Source organism: Pempheris klunzingeri, chromosome 4 (assembly GCF_042242105.1).
Source record: "Pempheris klunzingeri isolate RE-2024b chromosome 4, fPemKlu1.hap1, whole genome shotgun sequence".
Taxonomy (NCBI): Eukaryota; Metazoa; Chordata; class Actinopteri; order Acropomatiformes; family Pempheridae; genus Pempheris; species Pempheris klunzingeri.
The window spans coordinates 9486173-9511417 of record NC_092015.1 but is presented as its reverse complement, the minus strand read 5'-3'; the positions used below and the strand labels follow the sequence as shown (position 1 = coordinate 9511417).

At 38.7% G+C, this 25245-nt stretch overlaps 1 protein-coding gene across 1 annotated transcript in view; it reads right to left on the bottom strand.

Moving 5' to 3' along the window:
- The window catches only part of lrfn1 (leucine rich repeat and fibronectin type III domain containing 1), a 95393-nt gene that overhangs the window by 6627 nt on the left and 63521 nt on the right, over window positions 1–25245 (bottom strand). Inside the window, exon 3 of the mRNA XM_070829139.1 lies at window positions 16273–16383. The gene's annotated coding sequence lies outside the window, so the exon portion shown is untranslated. The remainder of the gene's footprint in view (window positions 1–16272; window positions 16384–25245) is intronic.

Sequence of the window (25245 nt, the reverse complement as noted above, 5' to 3'; positions counted from 1 at the left end):
AACACAAACTGTGATGTGCTGATGCCACATTGCCGTGGTTTTACCCTCTTTGGCATCCATCTTGATTGCTAATGCCTTAAACTGCACTGTTGATGAGAGAGCCTGTTAATGGCGATAAAGTACAGGGATGACAACTGACTTTGCTTTTCTAGGTTCACAGAATGACATACAGTAGAGGTTGCTACAGCTCACTACCCCACCCAACCCTACACAGTGATGCTTTTGATCCCTGCCTGATCGAATGTGTCAATCACCAGCAGTGTCTCTTTTTTTAGAGGCGCAGCATAATTGTTTCAATTCGCACAGGAATGGCGAGCTGTGGATTTTAAACACAAATAGCATCTGTTTTTCACCATTTTTGATGCTACATCCAATTTGTCATGACTAATTTTAGAGCCTCTTTATCTACGTTCCACCATGTTCAGTAGGTGCTGACGTCTTTGACACCAGTGATTTTGTCCCCCACTGGGCCTAAAGCAAAAGCATCTACTTCTCACAGTACCAAAAGCCCTGAATTACATTTGACTTGAAAAATGGCACATGTACAGCAGCATAGCAGAAATAAAGCACAAGCCAAGCTCAAGCTTTACCTTCTGACTTCACTAACGTCTTAAACTAGACAAAACTTGCCCTGATAGAAGTTAGTGGAGTTATTATGCATGTTCAAGATAGCGAGACAAGTGAGGAAATGCCATTGCATTGATGTCATTTTATATCAACCTGCATTGCACTTGTCAGTCAGCAATGAAAATTCCAAGCTGCTTTTCCCTTTCACACACACACAGACAGTTGGCTGGTTACTGTCTGACAGACAACAGGGCACCTCGTTAACTATGAAATACTGCTGTCCAATCAGAGCTCTCATTAAAATCTGGGTTTGTATGATGTCATTTTCTGAAGGAAGTGGAACAGCTTGAAGTACAAGTTCAAACCAGTGGGATAGTTTCTCAAAGGTTGTTCATCAAATTTACTCGACACTGACTGTTGGATTTCCTCTACTTTACACTACATTTCAGTAGACCATTAGACTGGATCTATTAGACACTGGGCCCAACCTCTCTCTTGGATTGTGTTTACACTTCCTTCATTCCTTGCCCTGACTCTGCAGGCAGAGCAATAACTCCCCTTTTTAAAATAGAATCACATTAATGACTTCAAATTGAAAACCATTTCTCCTGTGCAATTAATTGAAGAAAACCATATACAAGCAAGATAAAAATACAACATGCGTACTGTTATTTTCTGCTTCTAGTCGCATGTATACTGAAGTTAAACCATTTCCATGTGCAAAAACACACACTAGCTAGTACACTGTGTGAAAGACTGTTCAATCCCCCCAGAGAGAATATATTTATTTAGCAACGCTCCTTTATTGTTGGCAGCACAGTGTGCCTGCCTTGTCTAAATTAATTCCCCCGAATTTCCCTTTTTAAAAACGCTGGTAAAGCTGAAACAATAAAGTAGGCTACAAGAGTGCAGATCACACTTCCTGTTAAATCCTGTATTAGAGCAACAGCGGGGAGAGAGAATTTCAACAATGCTATGATCTTTGGTTCAGATTAATTTAATATTTTTCCCCAAGTTTATTAAATGTCAATAGAACAGTGACCTTGCTTGATTGTGTTAGTTTGCAGATGCTAACTAGGCCACAAAGCTCACGGTTTCTCAGAGGACCATCTGTGCCAGAGCATTTCCTGCCACACGGTTGAGGATACTCTATTGATCTTTCAGCATCTCAGGGTGGGGGGGGGGACTTTGTTGCCACGGCAACTCTGGTGTAGAATGTAGGTCTTTGAATTGCATTAAGATGATGTTGAGCCCGAAAAGCATGGCTTCAATCTTAATGGGTGCTGAGGAGGTAAGACGGGACATAAACAGATGTATGAACGGCAGAGGAAATTAAAAGGAAAGGGCAGCTCCGCCTCACATTTTTATTTCTGATTCATTGCTTAATATTAGAGGCGGCCATCAAATCGATATGTAGACAACAGGAGAGAACACAGGGTGAACTGGAGTTTAGGGTTGTTTTTGTGTCCACTCATGCAGAGCTCAACCTTTCACAGGGGATTACCGAGATAAAGTACTTAAGGTAGTAAGAACAGTATACACATATTCAGAAATGCTTATCAACTACAATAAAAAATCACACATCTACATACACCCATGCAAATAATTATGCCCATGAAACAGACATGTACACGTAAATATCCACATACTGTATGTATACGCCTTTAAACATATGGAGCTGTGAAGAGCTTTACAAACTGGCTTTACAAGTAAACTTTATTTGTAAACTCAAATTAAAGTTCATCCTTATATATATCTGAATATATAGAGTTGAGCATTATAATTTGTTATAACTGAAATTTGAAGATTTAGACCCCCCCCCAGCTACCCAGGAGTGAACCTGACATTCAACACTGTGTTCAAGTTTTTTTTAATTCCCACACCCTTAATTCCATTGAGCTTCCTTTGACATTTGCTGCCGTTGGCTACAAAAGGCAGAATTATATCTGAACGGTAAAAAAAAACAACCTGTAGACCTGCAGAAACAACCTGAATATGAGATCTGAGTAGCATAAGATTTTGAATTTGGATTAAATTTCAGTCAAAAATAAATGCTGATTAAATAGCACGCCCTGTTTTTGTTATTTATTATATCTGAAATAATTATTTAATATTATTTATGTCTACATTTTTATTATTAATGTCATCACAATTAAAGCTGTATATGACTGAGAATCATTTTGCAGAACAGTAAATTGTAGAAAAATGTAAATATTTTAAAGTCCTGCATAATTTATGTTTTATTTTTCATTTCCCATAATACAGCTTTAACTGCATATCAGACTAAGTAAAGACATATTTAATATATTTGACAGCTAGGTAGGTCTCCTTGTGGACCGATGACTCTCATCTATATTAGAGGTGTATTCGAATGGTTAGGAAAACAAGCATGAATAAACTTAAAAAGTTCATTTAAATGCTAAGAGTGTGCGCGATAAGGAGCTGCTTTGTTTCATAGCAGCGGCTGTTTGGGCAGAGGCGGGTGTGCTGTTTGTAGTTTTTTTTTTTTTTGCTGCAGTCAGTGAAGACAGTTTCATATTGTAACAGAGGTGTCCTTGTGCCAGGAGAAGGTTTTTTCAGAGATAATGCTGCTGGCTTGTCGTCTGCCCTCCTATTGGTGGGAGTGTTTTTGACCTCCCTTCAGTTTGGAGACTCCTCACTGATTATTGTGCATTTTGATTCTGAGCTATAGTGTGACCATATTGCTTTTCCTGGGTGTGTTTAGGTATATTTCATCAGTGTGAGTCTGCATATTATCAGGTTTCAGAATATGTATCAGTGACAACCAGCTATATTGGGGTTCTCTGTCCCATGGTGTCCATGCAGGCAAGTACAGCTGCAAGGATTACAATCTTGACAATTGATTAATTGTTTAACCAAGTTATTTATAGTGTAGTTAATTATATATAGTTAGTAACATAATGTTTTTGGATTTTAGACCATCAAAACAAAGTAAGTAATTACTGGACTAAGGGAAATTGTGACAGGCATTTGTCACAATTTTTCAGACATTTTAACTAGACAAAAAAGGAATTGATTCATCACTAATGAAATCTAAAAGGCCACTTATAGAGTTCTGCCAAGGGCAACAGTCCAGATCCACTATTAATTGCTTGTTTATGAGTTGGGTCCTGATCTGCTCCAAAATGTAACGGGTTCTTCCTTGGCCCATGCTACACACTAGCAGCAATTCACAAAAAGCAGGCCTGTAGTTTTTCCATAATCCTCCTTGGTGGAGGTAATAACCATTAGTTCTAACCCTGATGGCAACATTGTGCTGCTCTGGAAGATCTTGCAATAAACGTTCTCGGGAGCTGGCCTACCAACAGGCAATTTGAAAGGGCTCTGGCTTTATATAACTGACCCGATCCATCAAAAAAAAATCCTGGTCCTGAACACAGATACTATTATTAAATGTTAGCTTTCACTAAACATAAGAGGCAAAAATTTGCATACAAGCCCAAATCTGCACAAGGCATGAGGGCACACTATAAGACACAGCCGCCCACACACAAACACAGGAGAATACATCCAGAAACACAACTACAGATCTAACATCCATGTATCTACTGAACATACTGAACAGAGAGAAAAAGCAGCAGGTGCCAAACAGGAGAAAACAAAGAGATGAATAAATTAACTTAGTTTTCATGGTCAGGGTACTAGGTACTAGTATAAATGTCGTGTTTGTATTTGTGTTCTCAAACACATTGACAGAAAACCTGAACAAAAGATAATCTGTGCTGCTCTTCAGGTTCACAAATTCACAACAGGGTTCTTTAATAAAAATACAAAAGCAGGGACTAATTTCTTAAAGCAGCTGCTCACTTAGAAAAGACTCAAAGTAACAGCTTAGAAAGCATCATAAGCAATGCAGTGGGAATAAAAGAAAGCTGAAGGTGCCGTCTCAAACAACTCGTCCTATTTCTGACTGTGAAGCTCCTGCTGTTGTGCTCTTAACACTGTATTTAACTCATCTCACCGGAAAACCAGCTGCCAGGACGACAATACATCTTTGCAACTTAGGAGAAAGTCATAAAATCAACAACACCGTCTTCTTTAGAAAAAGAAAAACTTACTCCAACTCACTTACACCAACATAGCGTTGGACTTTTTAATTAGGGCTTAGAAGTAAGGGCTTTAAAAAGGCAACAATTATTTTAACTCAGAATATCTCCTAAATCACAGAAATGTCACATGAGACTAGTTTAAAAAATAATTAAATATACAAATCAAATGGTGCCTCTTCAATAAGTGTCCTCTGTGAGAATAATGTGTATGAGTCTTAACTGCATTCATTAAACTGTACAGGAGTGTGCTATTACCTGCCATCTTATATTCACTCAAAATGAAATATGGCCTACTTCATGTAATCTTGAGATCATAACGTGGTCATAGCTTCCTTTTAGAGGGCAGCTTTCCTCAGATGATCTCTGTGATGGCAACCACCACTGACCATTAAAATCTTCATTCATGTGAGATTACAGTGGAGCAGAAATTATTAATGCATCAACAGAAAATTAATCTGCAATTATTTTGATAATTGATTTATAGTTGAAGTTTTCTTTTTTTACTACAATGTAGACTATTATCTAATTCTAGCTTCTCAGTTGAGTGAGGATTTGTTGCTTTTCTTGTCTTATGTCACAGTAGCCTGAATATCTATGGGTTTTAGCAATTTGCAAATGTCATCTTGTGTTTTAGGAACATGCAAATTATTAACCGAGTAAGTCTCTTTTAAGACAAAATGTCAAAGATTCAGTGGGTTCAACCCCTAAAATTGAAAAATTAATATGCAACAAATGTCTTACTTGATTCATTGAGTCTTTATTCTTAAAAGTTATTAAGTATTATTATCATATTAGGTATTATTAGCTATATTTGAGTATTTTTGACATTTATCCTTTATTCATAGGTGGATAGTAGAGGGATGAAAGGTAATGGCAGGAGAGAGAGGGGGAATGACATGCAGAAAAAGCTCCCATGCTGACAATCAAACCGGAGATGTTGCAATAATGACAGTATGTTAATTTCAATCACCAGGACATCATGATGCCCCAGTTTGAGTAGCGCTTCATGGCAAAATGACAAAAAAGTAAACATTGTCTGGTTTTCTCAGGCAAAACAAGCAATATGAATATATTAACTAAGGTTGTAGATATATATTATAGGTGCTTCCACTATCTCTGGACCAAACAATTGTTGCTTTATAAAATGAAATGAAAATAACTGTTTGTGGCAGCTCTGGATTATAATTACAATACAGTTAGTTGAGGCTCAATGTGACATTGACAACAGTGACGGAATACAAACAACGCCTGAGTCTGTCCTTACCTCAGAAAAACATCTGCCCAGAGCCGGTGCACTGTAAGGATATTTTCTGGACATGACTTTGTCAGGAAAGCGTAAACGCCAATTAGACGGTGCAGGCAGTGAACTGCTAGCCGCCCTTGTGTGACTCTTGTCTGGATACAGGCATAATTATTGACAGCCCGAGTTCATTGGAGTCAGCTCTGTCTCCACCAGTGGAGGCCTAAACTGAGGCTCCACAGCCCCAGGGATTTCTGGTCGCATCTCATCAAGGTGGATGGGGGGTGTCGTTGTAAACAGGAGGAGCATTTGCATATTATAATTATGTCTGCATGCAAAGACGCTCTTCTCAATTACATCCCATTTAAAACTTTCAATGAAGAAGAATTGAGAAGCACAAACTATTGCAGCACCATAAACTTTAATTGTAAAGGCTTCTCTAAACAAGATAGAGAACATTACATTGACACTGAATAAGTATAGTCATGCATATCACTAGTTCATTGAACACTTTGGTGATTGATTGTTACCCTTTACCTGCTACCTGTTCTTTTTAATTTGAATTCTTCGCTCACAGACATAAACAACCCTTAATACCTGCTGCTACAGTTACAAATTTCAGCAATATGGCCAAATAAGAGAATATTCACATCTGAGAGGTTGAAACCAGTGAACTTTTGGCATTTTGGTCTTAGTATATGATTCAAAAGATTGTTTGATTATCAAATTTGAATAATAGACTAATCATATCAGCTCGTCCTCCATACTCCACCTCATTATTTGTTTAATAAGTCCTTTATATTAAACAATCTTCACAAATAATCATGCTATGCAGTGCTATCTTCATATTTCAGATCACTCACACAATCAAAGGGGAAATGATGTTGATTTACATTAATGACGTACAAGTGCTTTTCAATGTGAAGTGATCGTTTCCAGCTTTTTAAGTCTCACAGTCACACATACAATGTTTCTGCACAGAATACTGATTATTGTGCATCCTCTAAATTCTTCACTGAAATCTCATTAATCACAAGAACCATATGATGCATAATGGAATTATTAGATATGGTGTTGTTCCAGTCAATCCCCTTTATGCACAAATTGCCTCAACAACCAAGCTAAAAAAAACACTCTGAGTGGATTCCATCTGTCAGCTGTCACAATTAATAAATAGGATAAATAGGACAATGCGCTGCCCTCTGATTTACACCGGCCACTTGCCTATTTTTGATTTGCAGTGAGAAGTCTTGCAGAGCTTCACACTGGCCTTTTGGAAGTTCACACTTTGGATTGAGCACACTGCAGCTATAATGTTTCATGTTTAATGATATGAAAGGTGGAAGGAGTATTAAGATTGCTGTAAAAGTAGCATTGAAACAATTTATAAATACTCTGTTACAAGTTAAAGGCTAGGGTTCAAAATCGTACTTTTTTTGCAGTAGTTCTAGGAGATAGCATGTCCTGACATCAACAAATATCTCGACAATACACAGTGAGGCTGTTACTCTTTTCTCCATGTAGCAGTTTCACTGACACCTTCCAAGAGATTGCTGAAGTACAGTCGACATATTTGTCAAAAAAAAAAAAAAGAAGAAAAAACACAAAAAAGCAAGCCATGATAAAAGCAGGAGCTGCTAGCAAACAACATGAGGACAGACAGTGATTCTGAATGGCACTTGACTTATGGGATTTCTATTTCTAGCCTTAGTTATTTTGAAATAATAGTGACAAGAATTGGTGATTTACAGATACAGCAGAAGCATGATTGTCTCTTATATGTCTTTTTTCCCCATGTGGTGACAGTTTTGTTGTTTTGTCATTGTTTGTCCTCTGCACTTATCATTTTATCTACTGACTTGCTGTTTTATTTTAATCTTGCCTTCTTTTTTTTACCAAGCCATGCCCTCCTCGCTCTGTGCCGCCGAGCTCAATAGACCCTCTGAATTGGTGCCTTATGGTGCCACTTTGTGCTATAGTGAGGCTGAGGAATCCACACTTGATTTCAAATCCTCCTCCCAAGGCTCATATACTGCATTGATCCTGCTCTGTATGTACTCTTGCGAGGTATTATGTATGCCTGCTATGTGCTTCACTGCCAAAGCAGACTCCAGCGTAGAGTCGGTTTAAACTGCAGGGAAAGAAATATACCAAATATCTGAACTTTACTGTGTTAATTTAACAACAAGACCCCACAACACAGACCTCGGCTGTGTTCAAAACAACACACCAATGTATTGCGTACTACGTAATCAACCAGTATGTACTGCATACTGCATACTAAATGAACAATTAAGTATGGCATTATCAGCAGACTAAGATATATTCAAGCAATATGTCTTCCTGTATCATGACATATCGAATGAGACATTACCAGTCTGAGCTGCTATTGTTAAATAAAAATTGTTCACACAAATGAAAATCACCTTTACCGCTTCCACTCGATGTAATATTTTCCAGTATGACTTTAAGGCAAATTTTTCCTGTTAAAGAGGTACTGCACATTTATTTAAACATCTTTATTGGGCTTTAAACTAAATTATCTGACTGTACTGTAATGATGGTTCCCAATCAATGTATCCTAGCGACTTTGGTGATCCTCTGACTTCCTTAGCGCCACCATGAGGTTGACATTTGTCGTTTTGAGGAAACTTTCGGAATGAAATTTGGTACAGTCATCCATCTCCCCCTAAGGATGAACTTTGATGGTCCTCTGACTTTTCATCTAGTTCATTATTGGGTCAGAAAATTGGAATTTGTCCACTACATTTCTCACCAAATACCTGCAAAACTAATCATACCCAATAGCTCATAGCACCACTGTGCCTGTCTGCATCCTCCCAGAGCTGCTAACATGGCTGCAGACTCCTAGTCTTGTTAACTAGTGCAGTGTGTTGCTTCCCAACCAGACCCTACTAATTGTAGATGACCCCATTCATCATTTTGTTTCTCAAGTCAAATACAAAGTAAATATCCAATGTGTACCTTCTCCTTTATGACTACAGTATCATTTCATTAACAAAAACAATTGAGATTTATTACCAATGAGATCCACATGAATAAATCTACTGTAAAAACGGAATGCAATAACGAAAAACTCACACAGCACTAATTGATATAGAAGACAGTGGTCCGAATTCACTCAAGGCTGTAATGCTTATGAGTGTGTGTTACAACTTCAGAACAAGCAGCTCTGACTGCATGTGATTCACTCAGTGCATATAAATAATGAACCGCACAGCTTCAATTTGACACACTTCATAGGAAAGCCTATGCAAAGCAGATTTAGGCAGAACTTTTCTCAGACATACAGTATATTGTAGGTATTATATTCATTTACACACGACAGGGCATTTGAGCTTTGCTAATCCTGTCTCTGCGTCAAATACAGCACCTCGCAATGTCAATACATGCACAGTGGCAGTGGGGCAGTAAATACACATAAGGTGAGGATTTATCTGCAGCTGGCTTTGCACCAAGAGAGTGCAGTGAATTAAAGTGAACACTAGCTGCTTCCAGCATCATTTTATCACCATGAACCAGCCATTATGTGCCAGTTCCTTTAGTTGTTTACTGTGAAAAACAAAACAAAACAAAAACTCCTGGACATGACTTAGCATTTGTGTAATTGCATGTTATGTATTGTCCTGATCTTGCTTTATTTTGTTTGTGGTGTTGGTATTTTCTTATGTATTCTTTGAAGGATAATTCCTGTTTATTTCAAGCTAGTGCATTTCCCATTTATGTTGCTCAATAGATCCCTATGCAGTTAGCCATAACAGCTGTTCCAGACATCTATATACTTGTCATAAGTAAACACCTAAGTGTTTGAAATGATTGATGTAAAAAAAAATCACCTGTTAAGAAATTTGTAGGAGGCTCGCGACCTTGCCCCCATTTATTTGTTTTGCACAAGTCGTTGATTCCCCAAATTTTTACAAGGTGGTACATTCAAAGTTAGTACAAGCCATAGAGCTTGGGTGGAATAAACCAGAATTATCCTTTAATACATTCAACTTTGTTACCCTGTGGAGTTTTTTTTTGGCAAACACAGTTATGTTTACATTCACTGGTTCTCACACTGTGTTTTTCCTCAAGGCCAAACAAAACATGTAAAAAGCTTTTTCCAACGTCAGAAAACATTTGTAGAGCCGGTTTTTGGAAAAAACGAAAACCTAAATTGTTAACATTCGCGCAGTCTTCCTCCACCAACTGTTGATCAGTGGAATAGCACGAAACTGCTGGCGAGACGGTGTATCATGCCTGCGTTTGCGTCCTGGTGTACGTACAAGAGATACTAACAAAATGGCGAACCACTCTAAAAAACATGCTCTGTAGCACTACGTGTGGGATATCTTTTAAGTTTACCCAACCTCTCTACACTACAAATGCCACCTTTATTACACAAATGGGTCCATACAACATGAATGATATCAATAAATTGTTTCCATTTTCAATGTTTCAAAGAAAAATAAAAATTAATGATTCCAGTTAGAAGTCGTGTTTAAAAATTTTCTGATTGACTTCCTTCATTGCCATTTGCTGTCAATTATTTATTTAAGGAAACCAGATCAACGTATTAAATCCATGACATATCAGCATAAGTAGTAATTAAGTGAATGAAATGTTTGGCAGGAGACAAGCTCACGGCACACTTTATGAGTCCCTAGTTACAAACCTGTCAGGCCTGTTATTTGAGACTAGCATATTTAGCCCTCCCTGTTATCAGCAGCATAATTATTGAGTTTTATCTATATTCTCTTTTAATTGCTGTGCACAAAGTTAATAAAAAAGTCAGTGTTACAACAAAACTATTAACTGCTGTGTAAAATTATTGATGTCTTACAAACTTCTCAAAGGAAATAAAACCGATTAAAACTGGTCTGACATTTGACCAACATCCCTGTCTTCACAATACTTGCTTTTTCTAATCTTGGAATTACATTTGCTGTGACTACAATGGAAGAATAAAGGTTAAGCTCCATTGACTGAAATAATTAAAGTGGTCGATGTTAATTGACAGGAAACATTAAATACTTTACATGTAGTGACTTCACCAGCCAGAGGAAGTTCATTATGGGTCATTGTGCTTATGGCTGTACCATAAATAATTAGTTCACAACCTATTTGATGGAGGTGGCATTATCAGAAATTGCTCCTTATTTTTCATCTCTAGTTAATTAGCAAATTTGATAAATTAGCCGTTGAACCAAATTGCAGTCCAAAAGCTATCAAGTTAGGAACAAATTAAGGCTGAAAAATTAGGACATAAGAGAACATTCAGTGGGATTGAGCCGAAAGTGCTTTTTTGGTGTTGTTCCCTTTTATTTGGGAAATTTAATTCAAGTCCCCACATCAAGCGGTTGCTACATATTCGACATCTCCCAAATGGGTGCTGCTATCATATTCAATACAGACGCCTGCTCAGCTCAGAAAGTGGTTTGTAAAGGAAGCTGCTGCCTTGGACTTGAATGAATTTTCAAAATTAGATTTTATGATCATTCCCCAGGTTTGATGTACGATCTGAAACACAAAGGGCAGCACAGCAGCTTGTTTGTTTTTGTCTTTCAGCTTGATCCTTGGATGTGGCCCCGGCATTGACTTGTGTTGACTTTGCTTATTTTCTCAGTGTTTGCGTGGGTTTCCTCCAGGTACACGACCTTTCATCTTAATGAATTGCAAGGAAATAAACACATCACTTGCTAATTAGCGGAGTACATGACAAAAGGTGTAGTCTGTAAGAATTACAGATATTTGTCTTTGTTTCATGTCTTCTGACGGGTAGCTTTCATATGTTGCTGGAGTCAGGCACTGATAATGAACTGAGAACAATGCAGCTATAAGGCATACAACACCAATACCGAATGTGACTGGCATAGTCTCAGACACTACAGTTCTATACTTTACTCTATGTACCAACACAGACCATAATCTTGGACAGCAGCACAACCTGCTCAGTGCCGTATTAATATAGCTCTGCCCATGCCACTTGTCCATAATATTACACCCAGGCAAGCTCATTGTGCTGCCAGGACCACTTATAACATCCCTGCCTCATGTGCAGCTCCTCCTCCTCCTCACTCTCTTCTGCCTATGAGCCAATGCAAATTACAGTAACAGCTTGGACGTGAGTATAATCTCAAGTGGTGCGAGCTGGGCTCCATGGCGAGGCATGCAGGCAGATGGAAGCAGAGACTCTGCCAGGCCTCTTTAGGGGCTCCCACTCTTTCTCCAGCATGCTAGACAATGGAGGAGCTGTGGCTCATAACCAGCTACTCGTCTGCCACTATCATGCGGCCTCCTCCCTTACGCTGTATTTGGTAAACGATATGAAAGGAAGGGGGCTCCTGTCATTGCCTTGTTTAGACCACAGCACAGATGGACAGTGATACTGCCCACATTATATCATGAGCCAATTACAGAGCAGAGGGTGAAGATTTATGGAAGGATGTTCAGACATTTACGATGAAAGAGGAGTAGGGAGAGAGCAGAATATGCGTTTCTGTATGTGCCTCTGCATAGCAGGTGATAGAGGCATTTCCCTTGAGCTATGGTAGATATTTAAAAATAGCCCTTTAAATAAACAGCCTTGCCTTATTTGCATAAAAGATCACATCTGAATTCACTGAACATTCATTTTAGCACCTTAGGAAAAAAAGCTTTGAGTCTTTTAAAAAAGGCTCCATATAATATTCATAATGCACAATACAATCCCTGTGAGTACGCCGCTACTTTCATACAGTGCTTATGTGTTTGAACATATATCATCCAAACAATGATCATACAATATACACAATAAAACATAATTAACTTAAGCCCAGTTGAGATATGTTGTGGGTCTGGCTTGCCTCAGGGGCTTAGTTAATTTATTTTTAGTATTCAGATTTTATTAATGCTCGAACATGCCTCTGTCTGAATCACTGATCTTTACTGATCTGAACTGTCTGTAAATTCAGTAATGTCTGTCTCCGATTGCCAGGAACAAGACAGAGGAGCTCGTCTTGCACTGTCATTTGTGATGCTTTGCTGTTTTCTGCTACAGTAAATGAAATGACAAATTTCTAAGAGAACTGTCAGTAAAAAAAAAAACCCTCTGCGGTTACAGATACCTTTTTAGGTTAAGAGCTTGGCTCTTTGGATTCGAGCACTGCAGTAAAAGTTGCATCAAAATGTAATGCACTTTATATATTGAATGAATGAGCTCCAGGCTTTACACTTGCATGACATCACAGATGAGAGCTTTTCTGTTTTGATGCTCTGGGAGAGATCCTTGTTTATGCTCACAAACACTGATTGTGCTATTCTTGGCCATTATGGTAAATGGATTCTCATACTCAGTTGAATCTTCAGCTAACAGGGATGTTTGTGCAATAACCTCCATATGTCATTAAGCATGTGTCTGAATTTTAAATCATGTGATGCTACACCGATGCTATATGTGTCATAGAGGAGTTCAAACAACGGCCTACTCTCTGTACGCATACATAACAAGCAGTACAAAAGATATGATGTATGAAGAAATCAATAGACAGTGAGTCAGCTGTGTGTCAAGATGAGGCTGTTTCAGTGACTCAGTCTTCAATGTGTTTGCCAACCCTGCACTAACAAAAAGATATTTGACGGAGGGAGAGAAAGAGAGAGAAAGCACCACGACGCTGAGCACAACTCCCCTGGAGCTACGCATCTATTGTCTCTGACTTGTGATCGCATGCATGCAGGTGTGTTTGATTTTACCACATTTTCCTCCACAATCATTTGAAATGGCTTCAGCGGCACAATTTCAGATTCACAAAGCCTTTGTTGTTCTGACACGTGGATGACATGGAGTGCATAACTTAATTTCTGTTGAGGATTAGAGCTGCAGTAACAAGAATCAGGTGCAGAGATGATATCTTCACATGGCAACATGTGCTGGAAACCTGCTACTCGACGCTGCCTGTCACTGCCTTCAATGCTTGGTATTCCAGGAAACACTGACTGCAAGAGTCAGATTACTTTGACAAGGCAAGCAGACCACAGAACACAAGACAGGGGAGGGGGAGGCATATATGCACAGTGCCGCCACTGGAATTTTGAATATGTGAGGGTAATAACTTGACCTCCTCCTCACTCTGCCCTCGATCTCTGATTAAAAACATGTATTCACTGCCTACTTACAGAGCACCGTTTTCTCAGTTGTAGTACCATAATTTTGCGCGAGCAGAGAAAAACTGGTGGGGGATCCTGTTGTTACGCCTCTTATCGCCCTCAAACTTGACAACCAGGATTAAACTACACTCGAAAAACCAGCTGGGAGAGGATGTCCAAAGAATACATATGGGCCAAAATTGCTGTACTCTCAAAAACGAAAAATTGCTCTCATTTGACAGTAAAGGGTGAACTAAATTCTCTTAAAATGATTAATCTAAGGGAATTATTTTCTCTTTTAGGACAGAAACAGAACAGGACGTCTCACAGTGCACAAAATATGCAGAGTTATGCAGGGTGCATGGCTGTAGTAGATGCTGCTTGTTAGGCGTATGACGAGGGGGAGGGAGAACACTGAAAGGAACAGCAGTTATGTTCAATTCAGTTACACAAGCTGGCTAATTAGCATTGCCCTGCCGTTCCCTTTGAACCAGAGGAGGACAAGTGGGAACCATCATATTTCTTTGTTCTCAGCACTGTGGGATGCCCCCTTGACCGCAGAAACCACAAGGGTTCTGACCACAGAGGGTCAGAGGTAGGCAAAATAAGCTCACCTTCCACCCCACTCCTTACTGAACTCACCCTGGGGAGTTTTTCCTAAAACTCAGCCCTCAGCAAAGTACACCTACAGGCAGCAAACCGAATCAGATATAGTGCCTAGATGTAGAGCAATGACATTTTCAGGATGCAAACCAACTCCAGACAGATGTTAAGGGGATACAGGTACCTACTGCACTTCAGATTCAAACAATTATTCTCGACTGACTGCTCTCTGAAGATGCAGCATAGATCATTAACTCTATCCTCTCGTGTACCAGGTTTTTAATTAATAGTTTCATGTTCTATGAAGTACGATTGAAACATGAGACTGCGTTTATGTACTGCTGCAACATTTTGAAGAGTTTTATGGTCCATTTCAGGTTAGTTAGAGATGCAGTCAATTATACTACGACTCCAGATAGAACATTTTTGCACCCCACATGGGTAGAATAATATGAAATACTTGGCAAAGTTAGTCAAGTTACGAGCTGCCAGATGGGTGGGGTTTGCCTTTTAGTCAATGTTTAGGCAGTAAAGTAATTATACATGCCTCCAGCATTGTCTGACTGAGTAGCTCGACTGTAAATAAACACCAAACAGGACGAACAGCAGGGGGTGGTGGAGCCAGTGCTTTTGGCCTCAGATTGCCCTACGTTTTCCTCTCAGGCTACATATACAGTATGTTCACCTTATCGGTGGAGGTTGTGGGGGTTATATGCAGTCTAAGACTTCAGGCACTACTCAAGGCAGAGAGAACTACTACTACCTCTGTATGTTTTGAGGATAAAAAGAAAATCATTTCATTGAGCATGAATCTTTTGCAATCATCTATTTAAGTATCTTATTTTCATCAAGGAAACTGAACATGATTTGTAGAGTTAAGAGCATTAACAATGCAGAGTACCTCTTTGTTACACTGCCTTTATTGTGAAAAGCACAATAACCTGTTTCAACATAATTCATTTTTATGTTGATATAAATGTATACAAATTGAGAAAAATAAAGTGTAATATACAAATTGTGGAATAATGTACAAATTATGTATAATGACATGTAAATCCAATCACGCTGTGTGAATACTGTCCACCTATAAAGATATGTACTACATTAGCATGCAATATTTATCTGGCACACACATTCTTGTGGGATTTGTAACCCTGCAGACATTCTATGCTGTCTTCAATGTGTTGTTTATACACAGTATATGTATCTATTTCTCATACCTGCTTGTCTGAAAATAATAGTCACATTTTCAAGTTTGCTTATTCTCTGCTTAACTTTAGTCAGTTTAGATGCACAGCACATGTTTAAATGTAGCACATTGAGAGCCACTTGAATCCTGAGTCAGATTCCTTATACATACCTGGCCGAAAAAAGCTGATTCTGATTTTACAAACTCCACCCATATGGCTTTTTAAAGTGTGTAAAACAAATGCTGCAAGAAAAAAAATGTGCAAATTTGACCCAGTTCTGCTCTGCACCTGTAGTTTCACCATCTTTTCTGTAATAAATTCCCACCGGTGATCTACATAGTACTGCATCTTCAATCTGCTGATGCACCACTGCTAACACAACATTTTCAGCATAGTTAGAGCTGCCCCAGCTAAAGACGGAGCTGCAACTGCTCACAGTCAATATGCAGTGACTTGGAAAATACGACAAACCCACCAGATATCAAGCCCTGGTCTCCATTGCGGGTTTCACATCAGCATCCCGATCAGCTGGCGGTCACCGAGCAGAGGCAGGACTACTCCCACCAGCGTCACAAGAAAACACAACCTAGAGGACAAGAAATGTGATTAGTCTTGTTGTTAGAATTAGGACACAATTCAACCGAGGTGAGTTAGCTAACTACACAAGAAAAGAAACAAACAAACATGCCAGAAGTGTGGTGGAACATTTATCATCTACTTCTAAACAGTATTTTAGTTAAGGAGGCAACATTCCTCAACGTACGAGAGAGGCAGTCATACATTCATAATCTCATTGACTGAGCTTGCTGCTTTTTCCACTTGGCAGCTTTGGGTGCGATATGAACGCTGATCTGATTATGAAACAACAGGAAAGAAGCATAAGCAGCAGGAGAGGCACCAGAAAAACAGAGTTGGAGATACCATGAGTATGAATGTGTGTCCTGTCATTAATATTTTACAGCATCATTGTAGCTAAAGGAGAACAAAGTGTAAAGGGGAGCACAATGAAAGATTTATCATATTTTGACACAGCTTTGGAATTTATCTGTGCACAACAAAGGTTGGGTGAGTCTTCTGCTCGTGATGAGACTTTGTGACTGAAAAAATAAGGTGATTAATGCATCCAAATAATTACTGCATGTTTTAACATAAGGTTATTGCCATCATATCCACATATCTGATGAAGATGAATGAGGTTTTGTAACTCACTTTAAGGGGCTATTTTTACTGCAAAGGCTTTCGTTCATTTCTGGTTTTTCTTTCATGGTAGAGAGGTGACTGCCAAGGTCACAGGCCTTCAGTTTCTCACTTGTCCCTAAAATTCAAAACAAGCCACATGACAAGTCGCAGCTCTGCCTGCAGTACAGCAGCACGCAACCCAAGAGAGATTACCATATCGCTCACATTTGTCTGCAGAGAGCCTTCATGCATTAAAAAACAGAATTCTCCACTCAGGTTCGTCTTCCAGCTCTACTGTACAACAATTTGTATTCAGAGAGGGACTTAACGCTTGTCACCTTCAGCTATTCATCCAGCCAATGAAGTATTTATGACGCAAGCTTTTGATTTTTGGTACGTAATCAAAATCCTTTTCAATTCATATCAGGCAGGACTTGGAGCTGTCATGTCAGAGCTTAACAAATGAAGGAGAGAAACAAAGAGTGTAGGTGTCACGAGTTTCACAGTCTATGATTTCACAGTCTATCATGCCATGCATAAGAGCTTCTCTTTTTATGTATATGGTGGTGCTGTAGCCCATTCAATGTGGCAGTTAGTGGTGTGGCTGCAATGTGACACTGAGCAACCACTGGAAGGTGCATAAAGTAGTACATTTGTTTCAAACAAGGTCCTTCACCCATCCACAATGGTCTAACAACTGATTTTTCAGTTTTATCTTCATTTCCAAGCATCAAATCATCACCTGGCCCAGAGTGATAAGTCCAGTGTCAGTCCAGGACAAGCCGGTCTCACTTAATCTCCAACATGCCCCCCCCCTCGCTGTATCAAACACTTCCACTTCCCTGTTCCATTTTCCAGCCACAGGATTCTTCCTCTTTATTTCTCTTTCTTTTTCTCTCCAGGGCCTTATATGAAGTGAAAGGACTGAAAAAAAAACCCTCAGTGCCAGGCAACTTTTGCCAAAGGACATGCTATGTCAAGTCATTATCCATCACGGTGATTCCCTCCTATCTAAGCAAGACAAAGACAGTTGTTAGGGAGACACTCATCCTCCTGTGCAGCCAGCTTTGTTGCTTAAAATACTCTGGTATGACAACAGGGGCAGCTGAAACTTCCCTTTTTACCTCACAGCGCTATATTCTGTCTGTCAATCCATGTAGATGAGTAGATATGTGTAGCATAAAAATAAAAGGCCAGGCCAGTCAGATTACAGGAATTATGAAAAACATTTCTTTTTCAGACTGTTTAATGAGAAAACAACCTTAACCTAGAAATTCACCTTAAGAAAATACCAGATGAAGCGTGTGTGCAACACTAGCATGTATTGTCATGTATTCTATGGTCTTAAAAAATGGACTTTGATTGTAAATAGTTATTAATGTATCAGCAGTGAAAACATCATCTGTCCATGTAAAATAAGTAGCTTGCTGAGGGAATAGCAGAGCAGAAGGATATTATTTTATTAGAATGTGAAAGTGAAATATCTGTAGCAACATTATGATTTTCTGAGAGATTTCCTTGGAAAACTGCCTACAGCGAGTATCAGGAAAAGCGGATCAGAGCAACATTGATATATTTAAAGATTAAAATATAATAAAATAATAATCTCATACTTTTTGTCTAAGTACACAAGATTACAAAAAACTACACATTTAGAAAACAATGTCAGAATTATCTCTCTACTGCCTCAAAGCGAGGGGGGATTTTTTTCCTTCTTAGATATCAGCTCTGCAAAAGCAGCACACAAACCTCTGCAAAAACCTTCAGGCATCTCATTACATCAGATCCTGCTGACCATCTAGGGAAACAAAAACAAGCCTTGGAGCTTCAATCAATTATAGATTTGAGCGAATGCATTCATATTGGATATAGTCGCCTTTCTTTGTGCCGCATTCCCCAGATATTGACTGAAGTGATGGCAATTCCTGGGCTTACCAGCTGGCAAGTAAGGACTCATAGCATTTAATATACCGCAGAAGTAGCAGTATGGGAAATTAATTCTACCATCGCCATGTGAGGAGGTTTTTGTGCATTTATTACATACTTTAATTATTTTTAAATTGCCTGACTGGAGTAAAGGTTTTGGTTAGAATTACATTTTTCAGCACATACCTCCTTTGCCTAACTGCAGTGATCACGGTGCCGGAGATGAAGACAAGCAATAAAGCAGCAGCAGCTGTAACATGCTTATCAAAGGACATTCTCAATGTCATCATGACTCAGCAGTGGATTGACAGAGCCACTCGTTCAGGAAACTGCGATGCCGTTTGGAGGTGTAGAGTAGCCTGATAGCTGTCATAACTGTGGGGTCAAACTCATCCTCAGCACATCCAGGAAACTGAATGCCATCAGACCATTCCTCTTTTCTTGGCTTTACAGTAATTTACACTTCATGTCAGCACTTTGATTAATGGCTTGATTTACACACAGGATCATAAACGCTACATGGCAAGGTATCAATCATAGTGCTGTATGTTTTCATGGATTTTCAGCAGCTGTGTTGCCACAGTCAAAGCCTAATTACATCCACCTATTAGGGGTGCGTGAACACCAGTGCCCCTAAACTGTGAAGATATTGAAAATATGTCACTATGTGTACACCTATTATGTTTAAATACTTCAAGTACATCCAGTTTATTCACTAGGTGAAAAAAAATCAGAATCAAGAGGGGACAAAATTGGAAAAGTGATGTAATCATTAAAGACAAGCCATTTCTGCTAATCTGAAACGCTTCGAGTCAGTCTAACGAATGCTTCTATTCCAGTGGCCAGACTCGAACCCAGCTGAGCTCTTTACTTGAAATGAGACAAAAACAGCATCAAGGAAAATTGCTTGTAGGAGCAGATTGATTGAATAATTAGCCTTTTATTAGCTTCTACAAACCTTTGGCACCAGGGGTCAAGTAAAGATGAATGGTTTGTGTGTGTGTGTGTGTGTGTGTGTGTGTGTGTGTGTGCGTGCGTGTGCGTGTGCGTGTACATGTACCCAGGCCTATCAATACTCATGAATTCGGTGCTGTTAGAGGGCAAAGTTACTAAGAGCAGGCCTGGAACTGAAGGAGCAGTTTGGGATGAAAAAAAAAAACAATTTCAGTGATAAGAAAGGCTGGTTGTATCATGGTTAGACTCCATCAGATGAGGGTGGTGAAGCTGAAGGTGCACAAGCTTTTCAATGAAATTTCATCCAACCACGTCAACTCGGATTAAGTTACAGGTCTGAACAAGCGATTGGATTTTGCTCACGTTACTATTAGATCCTCAAATCCAGTTATGGATTCTTAAAAGCAGGTCAACTACAATGCAAGAGATTATTTTCATTATTGATTAATCTACCAATTGTTGTATCCTTTATTCAGTTCATTCTTTGTTTTTCAAAATGTCAGAAAATAGACAAAAAAAGCACATGGAAATGTCTCTGAGCCCAAGGTCACAATGACCTGCTTTGTCAAAAACAGTCCAAAACCAAAATATATTAAGTTAAAGCCATTACAGTTATAAACTGTCTACACATACATGTGTACAAATCCTTGACAGGAAGCTTTCAACTGTGTACAAACCTGTTTAAAACTCATGAAGAAATGTTGAGCTTGAAGGTTCATTCTTGACCTAAGAATTTGACAAAACCCTACACAGTTGCAAGCTTTCAGTCACATCTTGTGTCCTTCACTCGTAAATGGAGTTTGCTCAGTTGTCTAAATGAAGCTCTAGATAATGATAAATAAACAGAGTTTCATATTCATATAAAATATATAATTTCAGCTGTGTTACAGTGTGTTCTTATTGCTGTTGACAAATGCATAGCAAAAAATCAAATGTTTGCTGTCTTTGAATGAACACAGTCTCCGGCCATGCTACGGGCTCTGTGGTGCTTTGAGCTGAATACTAATGTCACCATGCTAACATGTTGATTGATGCCAAGCAGATATGTTTTTCACCATTTTCACCATCTTAGTTCATTATTCTAGTATGCTAACATTTGATCATTAGAAGTAAAGACAAAATACAGCTCAGGCTAATGGGAATGTCATTCGTTAGGAATTCAGTCGTAAACCAAAGTATTGCAAAAAATTAATTTTGAACTGTAGATGGTGCGAGAGGTAATGTCAGGTTTTTACAATTCATCCCATAGGGACCATGAATATGTATTGTATTTAATGGTGACTCCTCCAGCTGCTGCTGAGATATTTAACTGGATAAGTGAAAACTTTGACCTGTTGGTGCCGCCAATTAAAAAAACAGAAAAGTCAACAAAAATCATTAGGATTGATCATCTGGCTAGTATGAATGTTTGTACATTATTTTCTTTCAATGTCTTTTGTTGCTTTCAATGTCAGTACTTGTCGAGATATTTCAGTCTGGACCAAAGAGGTAAACCGCCAGACCAACAGTGTCACTGCCATCCCTAAAGCCATGGTTAAAAACTACTCCAACAATTAATCGACTACCAAATTAGCTGCAGATTAATTTCCTGTCAATTGACAAATTAGTTGATTAATCTTTTCAGCTCCGTGTGCAACAGAGGGAAGTAATGAAAGAGCATTACCATCCAAGATAACAACTACAGTCAAATGAGATCTAAAACAGTGATATTTAGGCCAAATACAATGATGAGTTTTCTTAATTGTTATTTTGCATATGCTGCTCCGTGAGATGTCTTTGAGATAATTTTGGCTCCAATTAAATTAGAATACTTAAGGGTTGGGCATGTTTTAGAGATATGATCAGCCAAAGTCTTGTAAAACTCCATAGTAGGTCATAGCGTACTAAACATCAAACATCCTAATATGTTATTAATCCAAAGCAACTGGCAAGTGATGAATCATTTAATCTAAGGCTGCAGTGAGCCAATATAAATAATAAAGTTAACTTTGCCTTAGAGAGTGTAAACATTTTTATACTACAAAGTAAAAGACATCATTACATGTATCAAATGCCATAAAAAGTCTTCTTTGTCCCTTTAAAAGACCAATATAGTAAAACATAAAGTTAATTTTTGATCTTGTAAATAGTTTTGTCAAAACTTAAGGTCCTCTTACTGGCTTTTTTGTAGCTTTTCACCATATCACATGGACTTCACTTTCCGGACTTCTTGTCTATGTTTGCCTATTGTTAAAAGGAGAACACATTCATGTCATACACTGAATTGTCAGCAGCCATGTTGCATTGTGGGTAATGTAGGCACTAGGTTTTGGCCAAAAAGAATAGTGGATGAAATGAAAATGATGACGTCTTTGGTTGTGCTGAATTGATTTTGATACTTTTTTTCTTTTTTTTCATGAGTCAAACAATGTTGTAGGAGCCCAATGCTAAATAGAGCAGTAAACACTGTAATAAAGTTGAAAACTCCTGAAAAAGTTAGTAAGTGGATCTTGAGTCGAGATTCTTCTGTTTTACTCTAAAGTATGTTAGTATATGTTATACCAGGGGATACTTTTGCATCCTTACCCCTCCTGTGTTGAAGATAAATCAATGTTTTTAATATAAAAGAAATCAAGCTACAGTTTCCCATAAGAACTATTTGCTCACTAGGATTAGATTTCACATTTCCCTAATTCCCAAAGAATGATTTTGCAATGCGGTTCCACCAATTACGTGAATAATCCCTCCACAGGCAGGTCTGTAAGTCTTAAGGTTTTGGCACCATCACCAGACTGCACGGTGCAGTTTATGGAAATTTTCAGTGGGTTTGATATGTTCATGTCACATCAACAGGACAAAATATTATGAGGGCTTAGGTAGCTGAAGAGTAGCGGAGTCTATGTGTGGCTGTGAGCAGACATAAGGACATGAGATTAATATGAATTGGTATAAAAGACTCTCACTGCTCAGACAGTTCTTATCAAAACAATAATTCATCTAAAGATCTGTGATCTATGTAATATGTTCTGGACTTGCTGGGGTGAATATTCATATCCAACAACATTAGCTCAGCAACAACAAGAATACGAAGCAGCTCGTGATGAAGAATGATACAAATTTAGATCACTCTATTATAGTTTAAAAACAGCGCAAGGTGGTATTGCTGTCAGCACGTCTCATACCATTAGCATGTGCCGTCACTTAAGTAATAGTGACACGTTGATCATTTTGTGCAGAGAAAAAAGACAGGTCTGATACACTAAATGAAGGTTTTACAACTACCTCTCCTGCCCCATTGAGCTTTAACCTGAGAATGCAAATTAGCTTCATGAAAACCAAGTGATTTCATGGTTCACTGACTGCTACATAAGCATACGGTCTGCAGTCTCCAGGAAAATGTATTATAGAGGAGGGGCTGTACATATGAATCTCACCTTAATCCCTAACTTTTCATTTTGTAATCATTCAGTCATATTTAGTGCACTTGTACATCGATGCAGCAGCATCTCATTTTGCTGCATTATACTCTTTGGAATCATTTAAAAAGTCAGGGGAATTGCAGTTACTTTTTCAACACAGCTGCATTATGCCGTCAGTATTTACAGTATATGGAAAAGACATGGTCCTCTGTTCACAAATTCAAGCATGAAGATTACAAGGGCTTAGTACGACAAGTATTAGCATATCCTGTTACATACAAGACTCTAAGCAGGGTTATGAGAGAGTAATGGAGCTGCCTTTAGCTGGTTGAAAATTTGTACAATTAATTGAATAGTGAAAAGAACCAGCAGTAAAGTATTGGCACCTTTGCTGTATATTCCTTTGTCGAGATCAATGATTATGAGGGATTCTGAGTCGACAGATTTGAAGGCTGACGGGAGAAGAAAGCTTTGTATGCGTTTTTCCTCCCCCAATAAAGTGGGAGGGCAAAAGCATTTTACGGAGCCCCAAGCATGAGCGTAATTTGCTAAATGAATGTGACAACTTGTCTGTAAACAAGAGCTGGGACTAACTATGAATCATACTGGCTAGCCAGATATTTTTCCTTATCTACGATCTGCAAATAATGTCAGAGTTGTGCCCTGGCGCTGCCAGAGCTGTCACTTTGACGGGTTGTGGAGGTGGTGGTGCAGCAGCCACCAACAAAACCGGTTAAAAAACAAGTGCTCTTCATTTTCTTCCCCTTGTGCAAACCAATTCCCAATTCTCCCCAGGCTGGTAAATACTCAGGCTTCTGTAATTTGTGTTTCATTCTTGAATTTATTGCCAACTGTAACAGGATTTATCTGTCAAGACAAGAGTCAGGATGAAAAGACCAAACAGGAGAGGAGGAGAGTTTCCAATATGTCAAAGGAGGAATACAGGGAGCTTATCTGATTTCCTCAGCTGGCTCTTGTTTCACTGGTGCTGAATCCCAAAAAAATCATTCATTTCATTTGTGTTATTGGCTTCCCTATAACACAAATTAAGTTAACTAAACAGCACAATAAGAATACTGTCAAGGCTTAATCACATTAGATGCAGAGGTTGAGTTGTGCTTCTGCAAACTATTTCATTTCACCTGTATTTTGTCATTAAGTGATTTTTCTCCAGTAGTTTAACAGTGACACATTGTTTCATATATCGCATTGAATACGTTGATCATTAGTTATGAGTTCCTCCTACCTGATGTAGTTTTTGTCCTGTTTGTTACCTGACATGTCCTGACAGGGCATTACTGCAGAAAAAAACATAACTAGGCACTGACTTATTTTTATACTAAAGGCAGAAGCAATTCATCTGTATTCAAAGGGGAGCTCAAAACTTGTCTTTAAATATGAATTGTGTTTTCAGCCATGCTACCAGTGTGGGTCTGTCAGTCTAGCATTTCAGTCCAGACTACAATATTTTGACAACTTTTAGACAGAACTGGCAAATCTCACAAGAGGAGCAAGCAAGCAGGTCAATGGAAACAAGCCAAAAAGCAGCAATTTTGTTCTCCCCCTAAAAAAGAAAAGATAAATAAATAAAATAGATGACCTTATCTACCACAATGTGAGAGAGCGAGGACACTTGATCAATTTGTGTATATATATCGATGGCTTTATCTTGCCTTTCATTTGCAACCACTTCAAAAATACTGAAACTTTCTCATCACAGTTCATCAGTGCTGGCATGTTGAACATGATCTGCATGATGTGGACGTTTATCACTTTTAATCCGCACACTGCCTTTGAATCCAGTCTTTTAATCCACTCTCTTCCCCCACTCTTTGTTGTATTTTTTTCCATATTTGACCCAATTAGTCCCTGACATTTTTAGTGAATTAGGTACGGAGCCTCCATCAATCGAGCGACTTTGATTTGAAATGTCTCGCTCACTGACTGTCACCTGTGTGTGCAGGGAATGGGGGAGGTTAGAAGGAATGGGT